We start from the raw sequence: 17,482 nt of genomic DNA, 5'->3' as shown, positions 1-17,482 counted from the left end.
GTCACCCATGGACTAGGGTCCCTGAGTGTGAGTGACACCATCCCATGGACTAGGGTCCCTGAGTGTGGGTGACATCATCCCATGGACTGGGGTCCCTGAGTGTGGGTGACATCATCTGTCAGGAGCACCATGTTGAGAAGCCATCTATTGTAGCCACACATTGCTATGACATCTATCAGGGTTCAGCCTTGATGGGTTCATATGTTCCAGGACAGGGGTGTGTGGATTAGAAATGTCAGGCAGAATAAACAGAGATACCAAAGAAATACAGAGACATAGAATAGTACTGGGAGGGCAGTCCAGGGATTACTGAATCGCCCATGTTTATTTCTTATGATCTTTAAACACCCCAATCCACTAGAGGGGAAGAAAGCGAAAGACTTTTTTTATCTTGTTACAAGGAGCAAAATGATTACCATCTTAAAACCCAAAACACCAAATAACCACACCCTAGGCCAAGACTTCCTGTTAGTAGCCACACCTTAAGTTAAATCTTCTGTCAATAACCTTGAAAAAGCAAGACTAGGCCTGAACTATCTGACCTTTAGTCAAGGTGAAATGGATCCACTTCTGTGGGCCCCCACAGTCATCCCGTGGGCAGGGGCTCCTGAGTGTGGGTGACATCATCCCGTGGGCGGGGTCCCTGTCTGAATTAAAAGGAGAAAGAGGATGTTGAACACCAGTGTTTGTCTCTGCTTCCTGACTGTGGACACCATGTGAACAGTTGCCTTTCCCCATATACTGAATCTTCTCTTTCTTAGATCGTGAGCCAGAGCCAATCCTTCCTTAAGCTGTTTGTGATGAACGTTCTGTCACAATGAGAGAGTAACTAATATGAAATTCCAGGCTAATGTGTCTTTATTAATTTTAGCAGAGCTACCTGAGGCCCTTCGTGAGCACAGGCCCAGGTGTCCTTCCCATCCCTCATGTTAAGATGATCTCTCCTCCCTTCCTCGCTGGGGAGTTCTTTGCTCTGCTATAAGGAGAAAAGAGTTAGAATTCGGGTAAATTAGCTTCATTCTTTCCTGCCAGGATAGTTTCAGACCAATGGTTCAATGCTGGATTCTCCTAGCAAACTTGTGGGGAGTGGGGAAGTGTGTCCTTACTCACTCTCAACCCTGTCTCTGTTGGAGCCCTGCTTCCAATTTCAGGCCTGGAACAAGCCTTCCCTTTACACTGCTCCTTTCTTGTCTGGCCCAGGGAACGATTACAAAGTACTTTAAAATGAGACCAGAAGTTATACTCTTTGGGGCTAAAGAGATGGCCCAGAGGTTCAGAGCACTGGCTTCTCTTCCAGAGGTCCTGAGTTCAAGTCCCAACGACTACATGGTGGTTCACAACCATCCGTGATGAGATCTAGTGTCCTCTTCTGGTCTTCATGATGGCCTTCATGCATACATGCATAAATCTTAAAACACACACACACACACACACACACACACACACACACACACAGTTGCAGTCTTCTCTACCCAACTCATTCCCTGCATCACACCCGCAAAGGAACCCTGGCACATCTGGGTGTTTTAAAAGAAAGGAGTTTCACATAGACCTTTTCTTTCTCTCAATCCATGTTCAAGTTCCAGATTTTGGCCAAATCATACCAGAACTTTCTCTGTCTGGATTTCATCAGATCCTAATGGGGGAGGAGCTACCTCCAGTTCCACATTTGACGCAGACAGACATTGTGTGTTGCAGCCAATCCACCTAAGAAGCAAACATACCACATCATAGCATGGATTAATTTTTCACCCAAGTCAATAACACTTAGTTTTATATTAAGAAATCTTGTATCATCCCCTTTTTTGTTTTTGTTTCTCAAGACAGTTTCTCTGTGTAGCCTTGGCTTTCCTTGATCTCACTCTGCAGATCAGGCTGGCCTCAGAGATCCACCTGCCTCTGTCTCCTGACTGCTGGGATTACAGGCATGAGCCACCACAGCCCAGTTCTACAAATCCTGTATCATTCTTGATATTAAAAGTGTACCCTTATTCCTTGCAGGATACTAACTCTAATGTCATTGCATTGAGGACTCTTTGGCTGAGCTTGGTTAGGGATTGTTGGTCTTTCAGGGGCTTCCAGGCCATAGGTGCAAACTCCAATCCATTCTCTCTCTCTCTCTCTCTCTCTCTCTCTCTCTCTCTCTCTCTCTCCCTCTTGAAAATGGGTTATATCATATCTTAACAACGTACATCATATCTTGTGACTTCAATTATTTTTGTGGGGAATAACAAAACATCATCTTAAAACACAAAAGATCAGCAGGCAGGAGTCACACACTGAGCACACATGTATCTAACACGAGAAGCATGCAGAGTGTGAGAGCCATGATCTCTTCAGTCACTCTTCCTCGTGCTCCCTGCGAGGAAACTTAGAAGCTAATGCAGGGCAGTTTAGCATCCACCCTTTTGAAATGTGCAAGTATTGCCTTGGATTACAAGAATGATATTTGCTTTAGCTGTTTGCAGACCCTGCCTGACCTTTACTCTGGTCCTGAACCTTGCCCCATTCCTGGCGCTCACTGATCCCTGACCCTCCAAGTTGAGAGCCCCGCCCCAGTCCCTGCCCAAGTCCACATTTGCCTTATGAGATTTCTGGCCTGACCTTTGCTCACTGGCCAGGCCTCTCCTACCATTCCTTCTAGGAGGTTCAGCTTCTGCAGATCCTAGCCTGCCTAATCTCGGCTAGATTTAACTTGAACCCCAAAACTAAAAGGAGAGTGTGAGGAACGGATGGGCAGTAACAGGAGACGTGGGCAGAGGCCATCACTTGCATGGCTCTATGAGCAGCAGAGAGGAACTCAGGCATGTGTTAAAGACAGAGGAAATTCACAAGACAGTGACTAGAAGAAAGGGTGGAAGCGAAGAAGTCAGTCACAAGGCAATTAGGGTATGCCAGCCAGGAGAGGGTCATGGTCTGGTTGTGGGGCCCAGGGCAGCCTGACCACACATAATGTCTGGCCACACAGCTGCCATAGCAGGCAGCACCGGGTTCCAGAAAAAGTCATCAGCTGACACCACGCAGGGACAGCCAGCATTGAAGAGGAGTACCTGACGTTCCAACCATTAGATAAGATCACCAGATGTCCCTGAGTCCAGGACTCACCTAGTCCCCTTTTGCCAAAACCTCTAGACAGATGCTAGTCAATCAGGGTCCTGAACCCCGGAAATCCCCTCACCCCAACCTCTACTATGATATTAAAACAAAACAAAACAAAACACCTCACCTGGGCTTGGCACTCTCCGCTCTCGACTTCTGTGTCGGACAGACAGAGTCCAAGCTTAAACTGGAATAAAGGCTCTTGGCTTTGACATACAGGACTCGGTCTCCTAGTTGGTTTTGGAGGGACTCTATGATCTGGGCATAACACTGGTAAGGTCATGCCAGCAGAGATAAAAGAAGTGTGTGACATTACCAAGTCAGGAAAGAGAGCAGACAGGGCTTAGGGCCGCTAACACATGTGGAACTGGGGGACAAAGAAAATATGAGTCCTGTCACTACTTCCCGAGTATTGGGCCGTAATCGTGTGCCATACTACACACGATTTAAGCAGGACTGGGGTTGAAACACAGGGTGTTGCACATTCTAACTTAGCAAACACCACAACCGAGCTACCTCCTCAGATCAAACCTGCATGTGAGTTTTATTCAATTTATCTTCGTTTATTTAATTACACATCTTTAAGAATACAAAGTAGGATACACGCAGCCACCCCCCACGGCATCTGTGGTCACCGGATCCTTGGCCCTGACTGACTCTGGAGAGAGACTTAGCCCCGCCTATACCTGGTGGAGCCCCAGAGCCCTTTCAGCAGCCACTGGAGGCGTGGGCCTGCCTGCATGTGGAGGAAGAGTGTGACCACCTAAGCCACAGGCCCCACCTTCACCAATGGAGAAAGACATGGGCAGACGGCAGTGTAAGAACACATTCAGTAACATAAAGAGCAATATGGCACCACCAGAACCCAATGGCCCTAAAACAGGAAGACCTGAACATCCTAACCCAGAAGCGGCATGTAACATGGAAGGCCTGCTTGTTGGGGTTTCTGTCTTGCCCAGTTCCTGCAGCCGGTAAGCCCCAAAGAAAAAAGCACAGAGAGTCTTGCATTATTTATAAACTAATTGGCCCATTAGCTCAGGCTTCTTATTAGTTCTTGTAGCTTATATTAACCCATTGCTCTTATCTATATTAGCCACATGGCTCGGTACCTTTCACAGAGGGGCAGGTCACATGCTGCTTATCGGTGATCTGGGCAGGAATGGGAGGAATGGGCTTCCTCCTTCCTAGCATTCTCCTGTTCTCAGGGCCCCACCTCTACTTCCTGTCTGGTTGACCCACCTATACTTCCTGCCTGGCCAATCTGCATTTATTCAAAATAAACAGATGGACAGAATACAGACAATTCTCCTGCACCAGCAGCAGAAGAAAATGACCTTAAATATTATTTTATGAAGATGATAGAGACCCTTAGAGAGGAAATGAAAAATTTCCTTAAAGAAATGGAGGAATAGACAAACAAAAAATTGGAAGAAATGAATAAATCTCTTAAAGAAAGCCAAGTAAACCAAGAAAAAAATCAAAACAGGTGAAACAAACAGTTTAAACTGTTCAAGATTTGAAAATTGAAACAGAGGCAATAAAGAAAACACAAACCAAGAAAATTCTGGAAATGGAAAATCTGAGTAAACGAACAGTAACTTCAGATGCATGCATAACCAACAGAGTACAAGAGATGGAAGAGAAAATCTCAGGAGTTGAAGAAACGGTAGAAGAAATAGATTCATCAGTCAAATAAAATGTTAAATCCAACAAATCCTTAACACAAAACATCCAGGAAATCTGGGACACCATGAAAAGACCAAACCTAAAAGTAATAGAAATAGAAGGAGAAGAACTCCAGCTCTAAAGCACAGAAAATATATTCAACAAAATCACAGAAGAAAACTTTCCCAACCCAAATAAATATATGCCTACGAAGGTACAGGAAACTTACAAAACACCGAATAGACTGGACCAGAAAAAAAGTCCCCTCGCCATATAACAATCAAAACATTAAACACACAGAATAAAGAAAAATTATTAAGAGTTGCAAAGGAAAAACTCTGAAAACCAGGAAGTCCTAGATGGGTGTGCTGCAGACATGAAGAGACCATGGTGCAAGCCCAGACTGCTATACCTACCATAGATGGAGAAAACAAGATATTCCATGACAAAACCAGATTTAAACAATATCTATCCACAAATCTAGTCTTACAGAAAGTACTAGAAGAAAAACTCTAACCCAAGGAAGCTAACTGCACCCACAAAAACACCAGCAACAGATAACCTCACACCAACAAACCCCAAAGAATGGGAAATGACAACCACTACCAGTAAAAGAACAAACAGGAATAAACAATCACTGATCAATAATTCTCTTAATATCAATGATCTCAATTCACCTATAAAAAGACACAGGATAACAGTATGGATACAAAATCATGATCCATCCTTCTGCTGCATACAAGAAACACACCTGAACCTCAAAGACAGACATTACCTCAGAGTAAAGTGTTGGAAAAAGATTTTCCAATCAAATAAACCTAAGAAACAAGCGAGTGTAGCTATCCTAATATCTAATCAAACAGACTTCAAACTAAAATCAATCAGAGGAGATGGAGAAAGACACTTCATACTCATCACAGGAACAATCCATCAAGATGAAGTCTCAATCCTGAACATCTGTGCCCCAAATACAAGAGCACCCACATATGTAAAAGAAACATTACTAAAGTTTAAATTTCATATCAAATCCCACACACTAATAGTAGGAGACTTCAACACACCACTCTCACCACTGGACAGGTCAGTCAGATGGAAACTTAACAGAGAAATAAGAAAACTAACTGAATGTCATGACTCAAATGAACTTAATAGACATCTATAAAACATTTCACCCAAACACAAAAGAATATACCTTCTTCTTCTTAGTACTTCAAGGAACATTCTCTAAAATTGACCACATACTCAGTTACAAAGCAATCCTCAACATATATTTTTAAAAAAATTGGAGTAACCCCTATATCTTACCAGATCACCATGGCTTAAAGTTAGAATTCAACAACACTGGTTGCAGAAAACCAACAAGATCATGGAAAATGAACAATACTTAGCTAAATCACCCGAGGGTCAAGGAAGAAATAAGGAAATTAAAGACTTCCTCCTGAGCCTGTGACCTCCACTATAGCAGGCCCAAGACAGCAACCTCAGCAGAAGCAGGCCCCGAGCAAGTGGCCTCTGTGGGAGCAGTCCCAAACAACCCCTGGGAGTACGGAGAAAACTCTGGGAATATCGAGTGACCTCTGGGGTGACTAGAACCATGGCACTGACTGCACCATGAGAAACAAACATCTGAGCCTTGGATCAACTGGCACCTGGAACATTGATCACCAGAGATACAGCTCCAACTACACCAATCAGAGGAAAAGATGAGTAGAAAAGGTAAGAACACATTCACCACCACAAAGAGCAACACAACCCCAACAAAAACTAATGTCTCTATAACATCAAGACTTGAACACCCCAATATAAATGAAACAGAAGAAAGTGACCTAAAAAATAACTGTAGGAAAATGTTTGAGGCTCTTAAAGAGGAAATTAAAAAATTTCCTCAAAGAGATGGAGGAAAAGACAAAAGAAAAATATTGGAAGAAATCAACAAATCCCTTAAAGAAAACCAAGGAAAAGCAATCAAACAGATTAAAGAAATATTTCAACACTTGAAAACTGAAATAAAGACAATAAATAAAACACAAACCAAGGGAATTCTGGAAACAGAAAATATGGGAATACGATCAGGTACCACAAATGCAAGTATAAACAGCAGAATACAAGAGATGAAAGAGAGAATCTCAAGCACTGAAGATACAATGAGGAAATATACTCACCAGTCAATGAAAACATTAAATCTAATAAAAGCTTAACACAAATATCCAGGAAATATAGGACACCATGAAAAGACCAAACGTAAGAATAATAGGGAGAGAAGAAGGAAACATCCAATTCAAAACCACAGAAAATATATTCAACAAAATCACAGAAGAAAACTTTCCGAAACTAAAGAAAAATACCCCTATGAAGGTACAAGAAGCTTACAGAACACCACATAGACTGGACCAAAAAAAAAAAAGTCCCTTTGCCATATAAAAATCAAAACATAAACATACAGAATAAAGAAAGAATACTAAGAGCTGCAAAAGAAAAAGGCCAAGTAACATATAAAGGCAAACCTATCAGAATTACATCTGACTTCTCAATGGAAACAATGAAAGCCAGAAGGTCATGGTCAAGCATTATGCAGACATTAAGAAACCACGGATGTCCACCCAGAATACTAAATCGAATAAAACTTTCAATCACCATAGAAGGACAAAAAAACGTATTCCATGAGAGAACCAGATTTAACCAACACCTAGCACACAAACCCAGCCCTACACAAAGTACTAGAAGGAAAACTCCAACCCAAGGAAGTTAGCTACATCCACAAAAACACAGACAATTGATGATTTCACAGCAGCAAATCCCAAAGAAGGGGGAAACACACACAATAATACGACCAACAATGAAAACTAAAATAACAGGAACTAACAGTCACTGGTCATTAATATCCCTTAATATAAATGAACTCAACTCACTTATAAAAAGACACAGACTAGGGGCTGGAGAGATGGCTCAGCAGTTAAGAGCACTGAGTGCTCTTCCAAAGGTCCTGAGTTCAATTCCCAGCAACCACATGGTGGCTCACAACCATCTGTAATGAGATCTGGTGCCCTCTTCTGGCCTGCAGGCATACATGCAGGCAGAGTACTAAGAATACTGTATACATAATAAATAAGTCTTTAAAAAAAAAAAGACACAGGCTAACAGATTGGATACAAAAACAGAATCCATCCAAAAACAGAATCCATCCTTCTGCTGCATACAAGAAACCTAGACATCACCTCAGAGTAAAAGGTTGGGAAAAGATTTTCCAATAAAATGAGCCTAAGAAACAAACTGATATAGCTATCCAAATATCTAACAAAATAGACTTCAAACTAAAATCAGTCAAAAGAGACAAAGAAGGACATTTCATATTAGTTACAGGAAAAATCCGTCAAGAGCAAATCTCAATACTAAACACTTATGCCCCAAATACGTGGGCACCCTCATATGCAAAAGAAACACGACTGCTGGGTGGTGGTGGTGCACACCTTTAATCCTAGCATTCAAGGGGCAGGCAGAGGCAGGCGGATCCCTGTGAGTTCAAGGCCAACCGGATCTACAAGAGCTAGTTCCAGGACAGGCTTGATAGCTACAGTGAAACCCTGTCTCAAAAGAAAAAAAAAAAAAAGAAACACAACTAAATCTTAAACCACACATTAAACCATACACACTGATAGTGGGAAAATTCAACACTCCACTCTCATCACTGGACAGGTCTGCCAGACAGAAACTTAACAGAGAAATAAGGAACTAACAGATATTATGGCTCAAATGTACTTACAGACCTCTATAGAACATTCCATCCAAACATAAAAGAATATACCTTCTTCTCAGTACCTCATGGAACATTCTCAAAAACTGACCACATACTAGCTAACCTAAACAGATACAAAAAAATGGAATAATCCCATGTATCTTATCAGATCACTATGGCTTAAAATTAGAATTCAACAGCAACACTGATTTCAGAAAGCCTACAAACACATAGAAACTAAACAATGCTCACCTGAATCACCAATGGGTCAAAGAAGAAATAAAGAAAGAAATTAAAGATTTCCTAGAATTCAATGAAAATGACCACATAATATACCCAAATTTATGGGACACAATAAAAGCAGTGTTAAGAAGAAAGTTAATAGCACTAAATGCCTTCATAAAGAAGCTGGAAAAATCCCACACTAGTGAGTTAACACGACACCTGAAAGCTCTAGAGCAAAAAGAAACAAACTCACCCTAGATGGCAGGAAATAATCAAATTGAGAGCTGAAATCAACAAAATAAAAACAAGAAAACAATACAAAAAAATCAATGAGACAAAGAATTGCTTTATTGAGAAAATCAACAAAATAGACAAAACTTTATCCAAACTAACTAAAAGGCAGAGCGAAAATATATAAATTAACACAATCAGAAATGAAAGGGGGGACATAACAACAGACATGGAGGAAATACAGAGAATCATCAGGTCCTAGTTCAAAAGCCTATACTTCAAAAATTGGAAAACTTAAAGGAAATGAACATTTTTCTGTATAAATATTACTTACCAAAATAAAGACCAGATAAACAAATTAAATAGGCCTATAACTGTTAAAGAAATAGAAACAATCATCAAAAATCTCACAACCAAAAAAAGCCCAGGAACAGATGGTTTTGGCTCAGAATTCTTTAAGATTTTCAAAGAAGAACTAATACCAATACTCTTCAAATTGTTCCACACAATAGAAACTGAAGGAACATTGCCAAACTCTTTTTACAATTGCCCTGATACCCAAACCATACAAAGACACTACTAAGAAAGAGAATTACAGACCAATTTCACTCATGAACATTGATGCAAAAACACTCAATAAAATACTGGCAAACTGAACCCAAGAACACATCAGAAAAATCATCCACCATGATCAAGTCTGCTTCATCCCAGGGATGCAGGGATGGTTCAACATATGAAAACCTGTCAACATAATACACAATATAAACAAAGTGAAAAATGAAAACCACATGATCATCTCATTAGACGTTGAAAAAGCATTTGACAAAATTCAACATCCCTTCATGATAAAGGTCTTGGAGAGATCAGGGTTACAAGGAACATACCTAAACATAGTAAAGGCAATATACAACAAGTCAACAGCTAACATTAAGCTAAATGAAGAGAAATGCAAAAAAAATTCCACTGAAATAAGGAGCAAAATGAGGTTGTCCACTCTCTCCATATCTTTCAATATAGTTCTTGAGATCCTAGCTAGAGCAATAATAAGACAAAAGGAGATCAAGGGGATACAACTCTAAAAAGAAAAAGCCCAGGGACAGATGGTTTCAGCACAGAATTCTACCAGAACTTCAAAGAAGAGGCAATACCAATACCCTTCAAACTGTTCCACACAATAAAAACATGAAGAAAGTTGTCAAACTCTTTTTACAAGGCTACAGTTACCCTGATACCCAAACCACACAAAGACACAACTAAGAAAGAGAATTACAGACCAATTTTCCTCATTGATGCAAAAATACTCAATAAAAAAAACTGGCAAACTGGATCCAAGAACACATCAAAAAAATCATTCACCATGATCATCACACGACTTCATCACATCTGGGGGATGGTTCAACATATAAAAATCTGTCAATGTAATCCACTATAAAAACAAACTAGAAAAAAAAACTATACGATCATCTCATTAGATGCTGAAAACACCTTTGACAAAATTCAACACCCCTTCATGATAAAGGTCTTGGAGAGATCAGGGATACAAGGAACATACCTAAACATAATAAAAGCAATATACAGCAAGCTGACAGCCAACATCAAATTAAATGGGAAGAAACTCAAAACTATTTCACTAAAATCAGGAATGAGACAAGACTTTCCACTCTCCCCATATCTATTCAATATAGCTAGAGCAATAAGACAACTAAAGGAGATACCACTTAGAAAGGAGGAAGTCAAACTTTCACTATTTGCAGATGATATGATAGTATACTTAAGTGACCCCAAAATTCTACCAGAGAACTTCTACAACTCATAAACACCTTCAGTAATGTGACAGGATACAAGATCAACTCAAAAAAAGTCAGTAGCCCTTCTATATACAAACTGGTAAAAGGGCTGAGAAAGAAATCAGAGAAAATTCACCATTTACAATAGCCACAAATAACATAAAATATCTTTGGGTAACACTAACCAAAGAAGTGAAAGACCTGTACGAAAAGAACTTTAAGTCTTTGAAGAAAGAAATTGATGAAGATATCAGAAAATGGAGAGATCTCCCATGTTCTTGGATAGGTAGAATCAACATAGCAAAAATGGCAATCTTACCAAAAGCAATCTACAGTTTCAATGCAATGCCCATCAAAATCTCAACACAATTCTTCACAGATCTTGAAAGAACAATAATCAACTTCATATGGAAAAGCAAAAAACCCAGGATAGCCAAAACAATCCTGTACAAGAAAGAAACCTCCAAAGGCATCACCATCCCTGACTTCAAGCTCTACTATAGAGCAATAGTAATGAAAACAGCTTGGTATTAGCATAAAAACAGGCAGATGGACCAATGGAATCAAACTGAAGACCCTGATATTAATTTACACACCTATGAACACCTGATTTTTAACAAAGAAGCTAAAATTATACAATGGGAAAAAAGAAAGTATCTTCAATAAATAGTGTTGGCTTAACTGGATATTGATACGTAGAAGAATGCAAATAGATCCATATTTATCCCCATTGCACAAAACTCAAATCCAAATGAATCAAAGACCTCAGCATAAATCCAGCCACCCTGAACCTTATAGAAGAAAAAGTGGGAAGTAGTCTTGAATGCATGGGCATGGGAGACTGCTTCCTGTCTATAACACCGGTATCCCAGACACTGAGAGCAACAATTAGTAAATGAGAGCTTCTGAAACAGAAAGCAAAGAACACAGTCAATAAGACAAAATGGCAGACTACAGAAAGGGAAAAGATCTTCATTAACCCCACACTGGACAGAGGACTGATCTCCAAATATATAAAGAAACTAGAAAACTAGAAACTAGTCAAGAAACGAGACATCAAAATACCAAAAAAAAAATCATCCAATCAAAAAAATGGGTACAAATCTAAACAGAATTTTCAACAGAAGAATTACAAATGGCCAAAATACACTTAAGGAAATGCTCATCATCCTTACCCATTAGGGAAATGCAAATCAAAATGACTCTGATATACCATCTTACACCAGTCAGAATGGCTAAGATCAAAAACATCAATGATGCTGGAAAGTATGTGGAGTAGGGGGAATACTCCTCCATTGCTATATGGAAAATATGTGTATTGGAAAAAAACACATTGGAAAATATGTGTATTGGGGGAATACACTCCATTGGTGGGAGTGTAAACTTGTACAGCAACTTTGGAAATCAGTTATGGCAGTTTCTCAGAAAATTGGAAATCGATCTTCCTCACGACCCAGCAATACCACTCTTGGGCATATACCCAAAAGATGCACACTCATACCATTTGTTCAACTGTGTTCATAGGAGCATTATTTGTAGTAGCCAGAATCTGGAAACAACCTAGATTCCCTCAACCAAAGAATCAATAAAGAAAATGTGGTACATTTACACAATGGAGGAATACTCAGAGATAAAAAAAAATCAATGACATCTTGAAATTTGCATGCAAATAGATGGAACTAGAAAAAAAAACATCATGAGTGAGGTAACCCAGATCCAGAAAGACAAACATAGTAAGTACTCACTCATAAGCAGATATTAGATAAAAAAACAAAGGATAACCAATCTATAGTCCATGACCCCAGAGAAACTAGGTAACAAGGAGAACCCTAAGAGAGACATACATAGATTCCTCTGGGAAGAGGAAACAGACAAGATCTCCTGAGAAAACTGGGAGTTTGGGGAGGGGAGAAGGGAATGCGGAAAAGAAGGGAAGAATGGGAGGGAGGAGGAGAACATGAGGGGATGGGATGGTTGAGATGGGGGAAGAACAGAAGGGGAGAGTAAGGAAAGAGATAACTTGGTTGAGGGAGCCATTATGGGGCTAGTGAGAAACCTGGTACTAAAAAAATTCTCAGAAATCCACAAGAATGACCCCAGCAAAGACCCTAAGAAATACTGGAGAGGGGGCCTGAACTGGTCTTCTCCTGTAAACAGGTTGATGATACCTTAATTGTCATCATAGAAACTTCATCCAGCAACTGATGGAAGCAGATGCAGAGATCTTAGCAGATGCTAAGCACTGTACCAACCTTCCAGAAACCAGTCCAAGAGATGGAGGAATGATAATATGAGCCGAGGGGTCAAGACCATGATGGGGATACCCACAGAAACAGCTGACCTGAGTTAGTGAGAGCTCACTGACTCTGGACTGATAGCAGGGGAACCTACCTAGGACCAAACTAGGCCCACTGAATGTGGGTGAGAGCTGTGGGGCTTGGGCAGTCATTGGGGCCACTGGCAGTGGAATTAGGATTTATCCCTAGTGCTTGAACTGGCATTTTAGAGCCTATTCTTTTTGGAGGGATACCTTGCTCAGCCTAGATGTAGGGGATAGAGCTTCTGTACTGCCTCAAAATGATGTGCCAGACTTTGTTGACTCCCTTGGGAAGCCTTAACCTCTCTGAGGAGTGAATGGGGGTCTGGGGTGGGGGAAAGGTGAGGGGAGTGGGAGGAGGGTAGGGAGTGGGAACTGAGATAGTTATGCAAAATGAGAAAAGAATGTTTTTAAAAAATAAATTTAATAATTTAAAAAACTTTAAGATAGATAGATAGATAGATAGATAGATAGATAGATAGATAGATAGATAGATAGATAGGCAGGCAGGCAGGCAGGCAGGCAGGCAGGCAGGCAGGCAGGCAGGCAGACAGACAGACAGACAAAAACGGAGCAGGCCGGCGAGATGACTCAGCCAGTAAAAGTCTCTGCCACCAAAACTGGCAACCTGTTTCGATGCCCAGAATCATGTAGTAGAAGAAAAGAACAAAAGAACTGACCTCTCAACAAGTTGTCCTGTGACCTCCACACAGGAACCTTGGTGTGTGTGTGTGTGTGTGTGTGTGTGTGTGTGTGTGTGTGTGAGCACTCACACACAAACAGACAAAATGGGATAGTAAATATTTTTACTGTAATAAAAAGTAAAGCTTGGGAAAAAGCAGAGACATATGGGTGAAATAACATGATGTTTGGGATGCAGTCATGCAGTCATGCAGTGATGATGCAGTAATGCAATGATGTAGTGATGCAGCAATGCAGCGATGCAGTGATGCAGAGATGCAGTGATGATGCAGTCATGTAGCGATGCAGTGATGCAGTGATGCAGCGATGCCCTCCAGGCAGGGTGTAGTCATTGAGCTCTTGGTAGAGGCTGTGCATATGGGGGGCAGTGTCTAAACAGGATAATTCTCTCTTTCTCAGTTTTGCTGCTGTTTTAAGACTATCTTTAAAAACAGTCTATGTAACCCAGCATAGTGACACACAGCCTTAGTCCCAGCACTCAGGAGGCAGAAGCAGGCGGATCTCTGAGTTCAAGGCCAGCCTGGTCTACAGAGTGAGTTCTATGACAACCAGGGCTACACAGAGAAACCCTGAATCAGAGTGAGAAAAAGAATTTAGTAAGGTGACTATATAAAAAAATAAGTATAAAAGAATCGCTAGTGATGATAAATGAACCAACAATCAATTCTATGAAACAAATAACAGAGTTTTCTAATAAACAAAAAGATGAGAAAGCTGAACATGGTGGCGCGTGCCTTTAATCCCAGCACTCAGGAGGCAGAGGCAGGCCAATCTCTGAGGTCAAGGCCAGTCTGGTTTATAGAATAAGTACCAAGACAGCCAGGGCTATACAGAGAAATGGGGTCTGCATAGGTCTTCACAAGGTCCTCAGCATATGTTGTGGCTATTAGAATGGTCTTTGTAGTCTCCTAACTATGGGAGTGGATATGTCTCTGATCTTGGGGCTCTTTTCCTCCTGTTGGGTAGCCTTGTCCAGCTTTGGTGTGAGGGCTCTGGCCTTGCCTTATTGTATTTTGTTTCATCATGTTTGGTTGTTGTCTCTTAGACCTGATGTTTTCTAATGGGAGACCGAAAGGGAGTGAGTCCAGGGAAGAGGGGAGGTGGCAGGGGTAACTGGGAGGAGTGGAGGGAGGGGGAACTAAGGTTGGGATGTGTTGTAGGAGGGAAGAATCTATTTTTAATAATGCATATATAATAAAAAAGAGCTGGAGAGATGGCTCAGAGGTTAAGAGCACTGGCTCTTAACCCAGAGGTTCTCTGAGTTCAATTCCCAGCACCCACATGGTGGTGGTTCACAACCTATCTATAATGACATCTGGTATCCTCTTCTGGTGTGTGTATACATAATAAATAAATCTTTTTTAAAAATTAAAAGACAGTAAAATAAGAATAAACTTACAAGATGTGGTGGTTTGAATGTAATTGGCCCCCATAAACTCATAGGGAGTGGCACTATTAGGAGGTGTGACTTTGTTAGAGTAGGTGTGGCCTTGTTGGAGGAAGATGTCACTGTGGTGGCGGGCTTTGAGGTCTCATATATGCTCAAGCTATGCCCAGTGTCTCAGATTACTTCCTGTTGCCTATGAGTTAAGATCTAAGTATCTCAGGTCCTGTTCCAGCATGCCTGCCTGCACACCACCATGTCACACAATGATGAGAATGGACCTAACCTCTGAAAATATAAGCCATCCCAATTAAATGCTTCCCTTTATAAAAATGGTGTCTCTTCATAACAATAGAAATTATAACTACACAAGATATCCAATACTTATTAAATGTGTGTGTGTGTGTGTGTGTGAGAGAGAGAGAGAGAGAGAGAGAGAGAGAGAGAGAGAGAGAGAGAGAATATGTGAATGAGAGAGACAGAGACAGAGAGGGACTCATGTAGCCTAGGCTGGACTGGAACTCATTACATGGCCAAGGCTGACTTTGAACTCCTGATCCTCCTGCCTCCTTACCATGTTCTGGGAGAAGAGGCCTGTGTCACCTGGTTTCTTCAGTTCTAGGAATGGAGCCTCCCACATGTCAAGTAAGCCCTCTACCCACTGATTCCCACTCACCTCCAATATTTATATGAACATATTTTAAACCACTTTCTTTGGGACTGAGGGCATAAGTCAGTGGTGGGGCACTTGCCTAGCAACCCCCACCAAGCCCAACAGAACAACAACAACAGAAGACAAGGAAAGAAAGAAATTGGCCATGGTGCATTTGCTGTGCAGCCCTTGAGGCTGCTCATGAGGAGTCACCACGTTCCAAAACACTAAGGGAAGCTGCAGGCAAAAGAGGAAAAAGAAGTCAGCACTTTAACAACCCGGGGTTTGTACTAAGATGCCTTGGTCTGAAAATCCAGCCTCTGAGACTCTGCTGCATTAGTGTCAGCCCTGACCAGTCCTGAAGCCCTGCTGTGCTGAGTCGTCCAGGTTTCCAAGGACAGCCTCCTGCTTCTGAGCCTACCCTCCATAGACCACGCAAACACAAGGGCGGAGCAAAGCACTGGCATGTGTGTCAGGGTCTCCAGTTTCTTCTCTCTCCTTGTTTGATGCATGGGAAGTTGAGGCCCATAAAGAAAAGACCATTCCCAACAGATCTCAGAACTCACAACCAAACCAGGGCTATGCCTCATGGCTCCAGGCTCTTCTGCACCTGCCTACCTTCCTGCTTGCCTTCCTGCCTTCTTTCCTTCCTTCCTTCCTGCCTTCCTTCCTGCCAGTCTTCCTGCCTGCCTTTCTTCCTGCCTTCCTTTCTCCCTTCCTTCCTTCTTGGTCTTCTCTTTTTCTTCTATTTCTGGGGTCTTAAAGCCTTGAATTTGATAGTTGTAATCAGTTCAAAAGAGTGTCTTCTTAGGGCCAGTGAGATGGTTCAACTGACAAAAAAGGCCTTCTGGGTATGTCTGAGGACCTAAGTTTGATTCCCAGAGCCCATGTAAAGGTTCAAGGAAAAAAATCAGCTCCACAAGGTTGTCCTCTGACCTCCACATACTCCCAGTGGTATACATGCCCACTCACACACATACACACAAACATACACACACATACACACAAACATATACACACACATGCACACACATATTCACACATACATACACATGCACATGCACACACACACACGTAGTGTGAGGGGCTAGGAGCTATGTAGTGAGGAGCTGCGGGCAGGCCTGCTTTTCATCCCACCCGGCTCCCGCACAGCTAGCTTAGTCCCAGAAATAACAACACACAAATTGTATTCATTTAAACACTGCCAGGCCCATTATCTCTAGAGAGTTAGTTACTGGCTAACTCTCACATCTTGATTAACCCATTTCTAATCATTTGTGTCGCACCACGAGGTGGTAGCTTACCGGGAAAGATTCAGCATGTCTGACCTGGTGGCTGGCTCCATGGCGTCTACCTCACTTCCCTTCTTCCCAGCATTGGGTTCTGTCTACTCCACCCACCTAAGGGCTGGCCTATCAAAAAGGCCAAGGCAGTCTCTTTATTAACCAATGAAAGTAACAATAGATAGAAGACCCTTCCACATCACACACATATATACACATGCATATACATGCATATACACACATACATACACACTCATAACATTAAAAAGAAAATCAGAGTCTGTTGAGATGAATTAGCAGGTAAAGGCATTTGCTGCCAAGCCTGGGACTCAAATACTGAAAAGAGAAAACTCCCTCAAGCTGTTATCTGACCTCCACAACTGCCCATAGCACACACACACTCA

The 17,482-nt window shown here is 41.5% G+C and overlaps 1 long non-coding RNA gene across 1 annotated transcript; it reads right to left on the bottom strand.

Annotated features, from left to right (window-relative positions):
- Positions 1-281: 281 nt before the first annotated feature.
- On the bottom strand, positions 282-17,163 carry LOC125389910 (uncharacterized). The gene is made up of 3 exons (XR_014999711.2): positions 17,100-17,163; positions 1,553-1,707; positions 282-647 (listed from the first exon to the last, which is right to left on the bottom strand). It is a non-coding gene; the product is annotated as an uncharacterized LOC125389910 (long non-coding RNA).
- Between the last annotated feature and the right edge of the window lie 319 nt (positions 17,164-17,482).

The sequence above is a fragment of the Myodes glareolus genome, chromosome 26, assembly GCF_982192425.1.
Source record: "Myodes glareolus chromosome 26, mMyoGla1.1, whole genome shotgun sequence".
Taxonomy (NCBI): Eukaryota; Metazoa; Chordata; class Mammalia; order Rodentia; family Cricetidae; genus Myodes; species Myodes glareolus.
The sequence above is the reverse complement of the archived record's forward strand: the minus strand, read 5'-3'. Positions and strand labels throughout refer to the sequence as shown.